Source organism: Myotis brandtii, unplaced genomic scaffold (genome assembly GCF_000412655.1).
Source record: "Myotis brandtii unplaced genomic scaffold, ASM41265v1 scaffold395, whole genome shotgun sequence".
Lineage (NCBI taxonomy): Eukaryota > Metazoa > Chordata > Mammalia > Chiroptera > Vespertilionidae > Myotis > Myotis brandtii.
This window is the reverse complement of record NW_005365155.1, coordinates 81,007-88,638: the sequence shown is the minus strand read 5'-3', so window position 1 is coordinate 88,638 and position 7,632 is coordinate 81,007. Positions and strand designations below refer to the sequence as shown.

The 7,632-nt window shown below is 35.7% G+C and overlaps 1 pseudogene; it reads right to left on the bottom strand.

Annotated features, from left to right (window-relative positions):
• Window positions 1–526: 526 nt before the first annotated feature.
• The window catches only part of LOC106727242, a 67,214-nt pseudogene continuing 60,108 nt past the window's right edge, over window positions 527–7,632 (bottom strand).

Sequence of the window (7,632 nt, the reverse complement as noted above, 5' to 3'; positions counted from 1 at the left end):
ACTTGTGATTTGATTTTTTTTTCCATTGCTGGTGTTCATGTAACATAGTACAGCTTCTCTAGAAACATTTGGTGAGGCCTCAAAAGGTTGAACAGAATTACCAAATGACCCAGAAATTAAGAATAATTCAAAATAATTGAAAACAAGGACTGAAACAGTACAATGGATTAAATAGAGATTCTTTAATTAATCAAATAAAGTAGGATGCTTCAAGAAAATGAATCATAAAATACATAGTTGCATATATTCTGATTACTTTAGTATTAAACTTATGAAATACAAATGTGAATTTTTTTTAACTTATTTATTTTTATGCTTTTAAAATATTGTGCGTTTATTAGTTTGTACATTTGAGTGATTACATAACTGTTTGAAGGTGGCATGGCCTTCAGTTACTGAGGACCCTTCTTATTGTTAGTTAATTCCATAGTGGATTCTAGTGCCCAGTCTGCTTTGCATGAGCAGGCATGCACACAAGAACATGAGGAAATTCAGCATTTACATCAGATTTAGAGAGAGGAGCCCATTATTCCCATGGGAAGAGGCCTTGAAGAAGTCTGGCCATCTTCTCCTCAGAAACTTTATCAAAGGCTTCCCTTTGGGTTACTGTGAATTGACTTTCCCAGTCCCCAGTGATTCCTTTTCCCATAAAACATACTTTGCTTGTGTCTATCTAGGTATCAGTTGTTAGAGAGTAATTGCTCATTATATTATCTCTCCTGGCCAGGAAGGTATATTCTTGAGGACTGAGGTCAGCTCTGAGCTTAGCTTCATGCCAAGGTGTGGATTCACTGGGTCATAAGTCAGATCCACTTTTAATTTTTTGAAGGAACTCCATCCTGTTTTCCAGAGTGGCTGCACCAATCTGCATTTCCACCAACAGTGCATAGGGGTTCCTTTTCTCCACATCCTCACCAACACTTGTTTGTTGATTTATTGATGATGCCATTCTGATCATTTTGAGGTAATACCTCATAGTGCTTGTAATTTGCAATTCTCTGATGCTTAGTGATGTTGAGCATCTTTTCATATGTCTACTGGCCATTTATATGTCCTCTTTGGAGAAGTGTCTATTCAGGTTCCTCTGCACTTTTGAAAACAAAATTGTTTGTTTTTGTTGGTTTTTTTTTTTGCAGTTGTGAAGTATTAGTTCTCTTATAAATTTTGGATATTAACTCCATATCAGATGTATCATTGGCAAATATGTTCTTCCATTTAGCAACATTTCTCCATGGCTTTGTTTGTTTGTTTGTTTGTTTTGTATTTATTTAAACTACACTTATTTGGATGACTTCAGTTAATAGGAACATATAGGTTTCAAGTATATGCTTCTATGATACATATTCTGTATATTGCATTGTGTGTCACTATATACTTGGCCTCTTTTCACCTTTACTTAAGGTGAGTACTCTGGCTTCTTAACTGGCAGGGCTCTGACATCCTACGAGAGCAGGGCACTCCTTGCAGAGATGGGACTGGCCCTGGGGTAGGCTTTGGGAGGATGCATGTAGAATGCCTTGAATTTTGCCAATTTCAATAGTGGGCATGAAAGAGGATGATAATGAGCGCCTCTGAGCCCCATCTCCTGCTCTGCCACTAAATAATTATGTTATTGTGGAAAGCCACTTAGACTTTCTAGGGTCTTACATAAGACTCATTAGGAGAATATTTCTACCGGAGTTTCCAGGGTTAGGATTCTGCTATCAGTACTTTGTGCTTCAGTATCCTCATCTGAAAATAGGTAGAGAATGGAACAGATGTCATAGACTTGATATGATTAAAGAATGATTTCTAATTTTCCGTAGAAGTGTGCCTACTATAGGATGTGTTAATTATTACTATAATTTATTTTATTTTCTCATTATGACCAGTCTATTCCAAATCCTTAATATCATTCCCTTGGGTGATTTTTAAAAACATTTATTTATCAAATTGATTGGGTTGACATTGGTCAATATGAGCATATAAATTTCAGGTGTTGGTTTCTGTGTTATAAGATCTGTATATTGCACCGTGTGTCCACCACCCAAAGTCAAATCTTCTCCTGTCACCTTATATTAGGACTCCCTTTTTCCCTTACCCCCTTCCTCTGATAATCACCAACTGCTGTTTGTGTTCATGAGTTTTAGTTTTGTATAATACATATGAGTAAAATCATATAGTTCTTAGCTTTTTCTGACTGACTTATTTCACTTAGTGTAATGTTCTCAAGGTCCATCCATGTTGTTGCAAATGGCACTATTTCATCCTTTCTTATGGCTGAGTAGTGTGTATGCATCACATCTTCTTTATCCAGTCCTCTATCTAAGGACACATTGGTTGTTTCCATGTCTTGGCCACCATGAATAATAGTGCAATGAACATAGGGGTGCATATATCTTTGCGAATACAAGATATCAAGGTTTTTGGGTATATACCCAGGAGAGGAAGGGATTGCTGGGTCATATGATAGCTTTATTCTCAAATTTTTGAGGAATCTCCAGACTGCTTTCCATAGTGGTTGTATCAATCTATATTCCTATTAGCAGTCGGATGAGGGCTTTCTTTTTTTCTACAACCTTTCCAATACTTGTTATTTCTTGTCTTCTTGATAATGTCCACTCTAACAGGTATGAGGTGGTAGTTTGATTTGAATTTCCCTAATTGCCAGTGAGGTTGAATATCTTTTCATATATATATGTATGTTTGTATGTCTTTTGGGAGAGGTGTATTTTCAGGTCCTCTGCCCACATTATGATTGGGTTATTTGTTGTTCAGTTGTATGAATTCTTTATACCTTTTGGAAATTAAAGCTTTGTTGGAGCTATTGTTTGTAAATATCATTTCCCATCTGGTTTGCTACCTCTTTGTTTTGTTCTCAGTTTCTTTTGCTATGCAGAAACTTTTTAGCTTGATATAGTCCCATTGATTTATATCTGCTTTACTTCCCTTACCTTTGGGGTCAAGTCCTTAAAATGTTCTCTACCACCCAGGTCTATAGTTTGGTACCTATATTTTCCTCTATGTAACTTATTGTTTCAATCTTATATTTAGGTCTCTGATCTATTTTGAATTAATGTTAGTACATGGGGACAAACTGTAACCCATTTTAATTTGTTTGCATGTGGCTTGCCAATTTTCACAGCACCATTTATTGAAGAGAATATCTTTGCTCCTGTAAAGATACTGTGTATTTCTGGCTCCCTTGTAGAAAATTATCTGTCCATATACATGTGGTTTTATAGCTGGACTCTATTCTGATCCATTGATCTGTATGCCTGTTTCCCTACCCATACCATGCTGTATTTATTATCATAGCTTTGCAGTATAATTTCAAGTCAGGTAGCATGATAGCTCCAGCTTCGTTCTTTTTTTCTCAGGATTACTTCGGCTATTCATGATCTTTTGTGGTTCCACACAAATCTGATGATTTCTTGTTCTATTTCTTGGTATTTGGATGGGGACTGCATTAAATCTACACATTGCTTTGGGTAATATGGCCATTTTAACTATGTTGATTCTTCCAATACAAGAACATAGAATATTTTTTTTCATTTTATTGTGCTTTTTCAATCTCTTTTAATAATGCTTTGTAATTTTCAGTATATAGGTGTTTCATGTTCTTTGTTAAGTTTATTCCTAGGCATTTTATTCTTTGGTTGCAATTGCAAAAGGATTTTTTTCCCATTTCTTTTTCTGACATTTGTTGTTAATATATAGGAAGGCAATGGATTTTTGCACATTGATTTTTTTATCCTGCAACGTGACTGTATTTCTTTCTAATAGTTGTGTGTGTGTGTGTGTGTGTGTGTGTGTGTGTGTGTTTGTGTGTGTGTGTGTGTGTGTGTGTGAAGTCTTTAGGGTTTTCTTTTTTTCTTTATTGATTAAGGTGTTACATATGTGTCCTTATTGCCCCATTGCCCTTCCCCTCACCCCCTCAGTCATGCCCTCACCCCCCTGGGGTCTTTGTCCATTGGTTAGGCTTATATGCATGCATATAAGTTCTTTGGTTGATCTCTCCCCCTTACCTCCACCCTCCGCTACCTTCCCTCTGAGGTTTGATGGTCTGATCAATGCTTCTCTGTCTTTGGATCTGTTTTTGTTCATCAGTTTATGTTGTCCATTATATTCCATAAATGAGTGAGCTCATGTGATATTTATCTTTCTCTGACTGGCTTATATACAGAATCATATAGTCTTCAAAAAGTGACAGTTTGACTTTTTCCTTCTCTATTTTGATGCCTTTATTTCTTTCTCTTGCCTTATGGCTGGCTAGGATTTCCAGCATGATGTTGAATAAGAATAATGAGAGTGGACATCCTGGTCTTATTCTTGATCTTAAAGGAAAAGCTCTCAGTTTTTCACCATTGAGTATGATATTAGCTGAGGGTTTATCATATAGGGCCTTTATTATGTTGAGGAACTTTCCTTCTATTCCTATTTTATTGAGTATTTGAATCATAAATGGATGTTGTGTTTCATCAATGTTTTTCAGCATCTATTGATAAGATCATATGATTTTTATCATTTCTTTTATTAATGTGGTGTGTTACATTTGTATATGTTGAACTGTCCTTGTGTGCCTGGAATGAACCCGCTTGATTGTGATGTATTATTATTTTTGATGTGCTATTGTATTTGACAGAAAATGTACACACAGCAAATGTACACAGCAAATGAAATTGCAAGATTTTCACTAAAGACAAACTTAAGAATTCCAAATATCAAATGCAATGTAAGGATAATAGTTATCATATTGAAATAAACTGCAACATGAAAATGCAGCATTTTATTTGGTTTTATTTTATCTGAAAACGTTTTCTTTAATTACTTCCATGGAAATAAAACTAGAATTACTTCATCTAATCATGTTTCTTCTACAAATTCTGAAAAAGAAAAAAATGGTATATTAGCAAATAAATATTTTCATTGGAAGTATCTTAATTTCATCCTCTTATCCACTCATTTGATGAACATCTCTTTGTCTTTGCCCCTTGTCCACAGCCTGTGACAGGAGAGCATGTGGTGGGATATCAGGAGCGCATCTTCCAAAGGACTGATGGGCAGAAAGGCCCTGGGATGGGAAGGGGCCCTGTGACCAGTCACTAATTCCCCATTTGTAATTTTCACAATTGGCTGACCCACAAGATTTCTTGTGAAAAAGAATTTGTCAGAAAATACATATTAAACAAAAAGAATGGAAGATGTAATCCCATAAATAATCTTATAATTCACAAAAGACACAGTGATTCTATGTTTTAGTGTTTGCTGTGCTATATAACGTTATGGAGAGGCCTTCTTCTTATAAACAGTTTTTCAAGAAGCCTCATGGGATTACCTTAATTTTGAAACAAAGGGACACATCTGAACTACCCATTTATGATCATGAATAGACATGCGCCACACCCCTGACCATGCATGTCCCTTAGAAGTGAAGGGTAATCGGTGAACACAAGTCACCAATTGTACAGGTGTCTTCACAGACACCCTGCCCACTACTGAGGACTCTCATGAAAACCAGGACTGAAGTTGGGTAATGAATTATACTCATTCTGAGCTTGGATCTCCTTTAATCTCCTTGACTCCTTCAGGGTTAGAGGCTAGCCTACCTTCATGTTTTAGAAATAAAGCTTTATTGTAACACAGATACTCCCATTTCTTTTACATATTATTTGTGGCTGCTTTCACATTACAATAGCATGTTTGAGTATTTTAAACTGAAACCATATATACCAAAAAACAAAAAATATTTCCTCTGGAGCCATTAGAGAAATATTTGCCAGCTCTGATATAGTGATAACATAAAATTTTACTAAGCCAAGTATTATAAACATATTTTATGAACTAATGTAAACATTAATTTACTCGGAAAAGAAATAGGATGTGTAAATATAAAAGCAATTGTGATAACAAGCTTATCAGTTAACAAAGGGAAAAAAACAATTCATGTTTTCTCTACTAAAAAAATCTTTTACAGTGGATACTATTGGAATCATAGTACTTACATTCACTTTATAGGTAAAAGAACCTGAGTTTGACATTTAATGCATGAAGCTTGCTATGTTTGAAGGAATTCAATTTGGCCCAGAGTGCCTTGGCATTTTCACAATAACGAGCCTTGCTGTAATTTAGTGCCATTTCTCTATATATAAATTAAGTAAGATGCTAGCAGTGGATCATCAGACAAATCTTTAAATCAATATGAGCAGCCTGCCATGACCTCAATAGGAAAGCCAGTTTTCTCATTAGTGTGGTGTGGGTCAGTCTCTCCCATTTTCTATCTGGACAGAGGGTACGTACTGAAATAGCTGGATGATGGCTGTAAGAATATGACAAAAATGCACAGATATACTCACCACTGAAAACTTGTCATCAGCTTTGTTCCAAAGAGTTGTTTTTTGAATCATCCTTCTGACTTCTAAGATTTTTTCTTACTGTAGACCAGGAAGAGAAAATGTATATTTTAAGGCTCTTAGATGAGGAAGCATCTAAAGAAATGATGATATCTAACCTGTAATATTATCTGTGCTCTGTAAAGTTCTCTGTGGTCTAAATAATTATCTATAATGCTAGTAAATGATTATGAAGTGGTCCTGAACCTTAAAGAAGCTTAAGTTATCTTTTCAGGATTATACTCTACTGGACAAAGAGTGTCATTTTGTCTGTTTCACCCATCTAGAATTGTCCCTAACACTCACCATGTAAACAAAAATAATTGAAATAAAAAGAGAGAGCACCCCACTTCCTATGTATTGTGCTCCAATGTCTACACACCCCAGAGAGACTCAGGCTTTACTGAGTCTCAGAAGACAAAATAACTCAGAGCTTAATTTAGTAAAATAAGGGAGTTGAAATGCTCATACAGGGAGTTCCACGTGATACCAAGTTGCTAGTAGACTGTGCTTCCCATGGTTATAATCAGCTCTTTTGATGAAACTTGTTTCCAGATTTAGACCAGATGCCTCTATAGTCATCTTTTTTACCCCTGGAGACACAATAGAGTCAACTGGGTAGGCTTAAGAAATACCCATGTCTAAAGCCACATCTGTAGAGGCACTAATTTCCTGGCAATGGTTTTGGGTAGGGGCCAAACATGGTATTTTAAAAATTCTCCAGGGTTGTCTAATGGCACTGAGAATTCCTGCTTCAGAGTATAGATAGTGAGATAGAGACATAGGTAAGGCTCCACGTGTAACTTGTACTTTGAAAGTCATTTATAATTTCTCAATTTAGCAAGTTTGCTATTTCTTATTCTCCTGAGACAATTACTTCTTTAGCTTCTCAGCCTTATTTTTAAGGAAGCGGTCAAAAGCAGCAGCGAAGTCTGTATCTGATTCGCGTTTCACTAGTCCCAGGTCTTCTGAGATGTCATTGCTAAGAAACATGAGCAAAAGCAAAGAAATGGTTTTAAAAAATGATATATATGCCAAAATTTCTAGATTCCTAGGTGTCAGCTAAAAAAGGTATTCCAACACCCCACTTATTTTCTGTCACAAAAACAGTAAAAGGAAAATACCCCTAAGCCTAAAATTGAGGAAACTGAGAATAATCTAACACATTAGGCATTTTTGGGGATGTTTAAGGCACATTCTGTATTTTTTTAAAAAAATACATTTTATTGATTTTTTACAGAGAGGAAGGGAGAGGGATAGA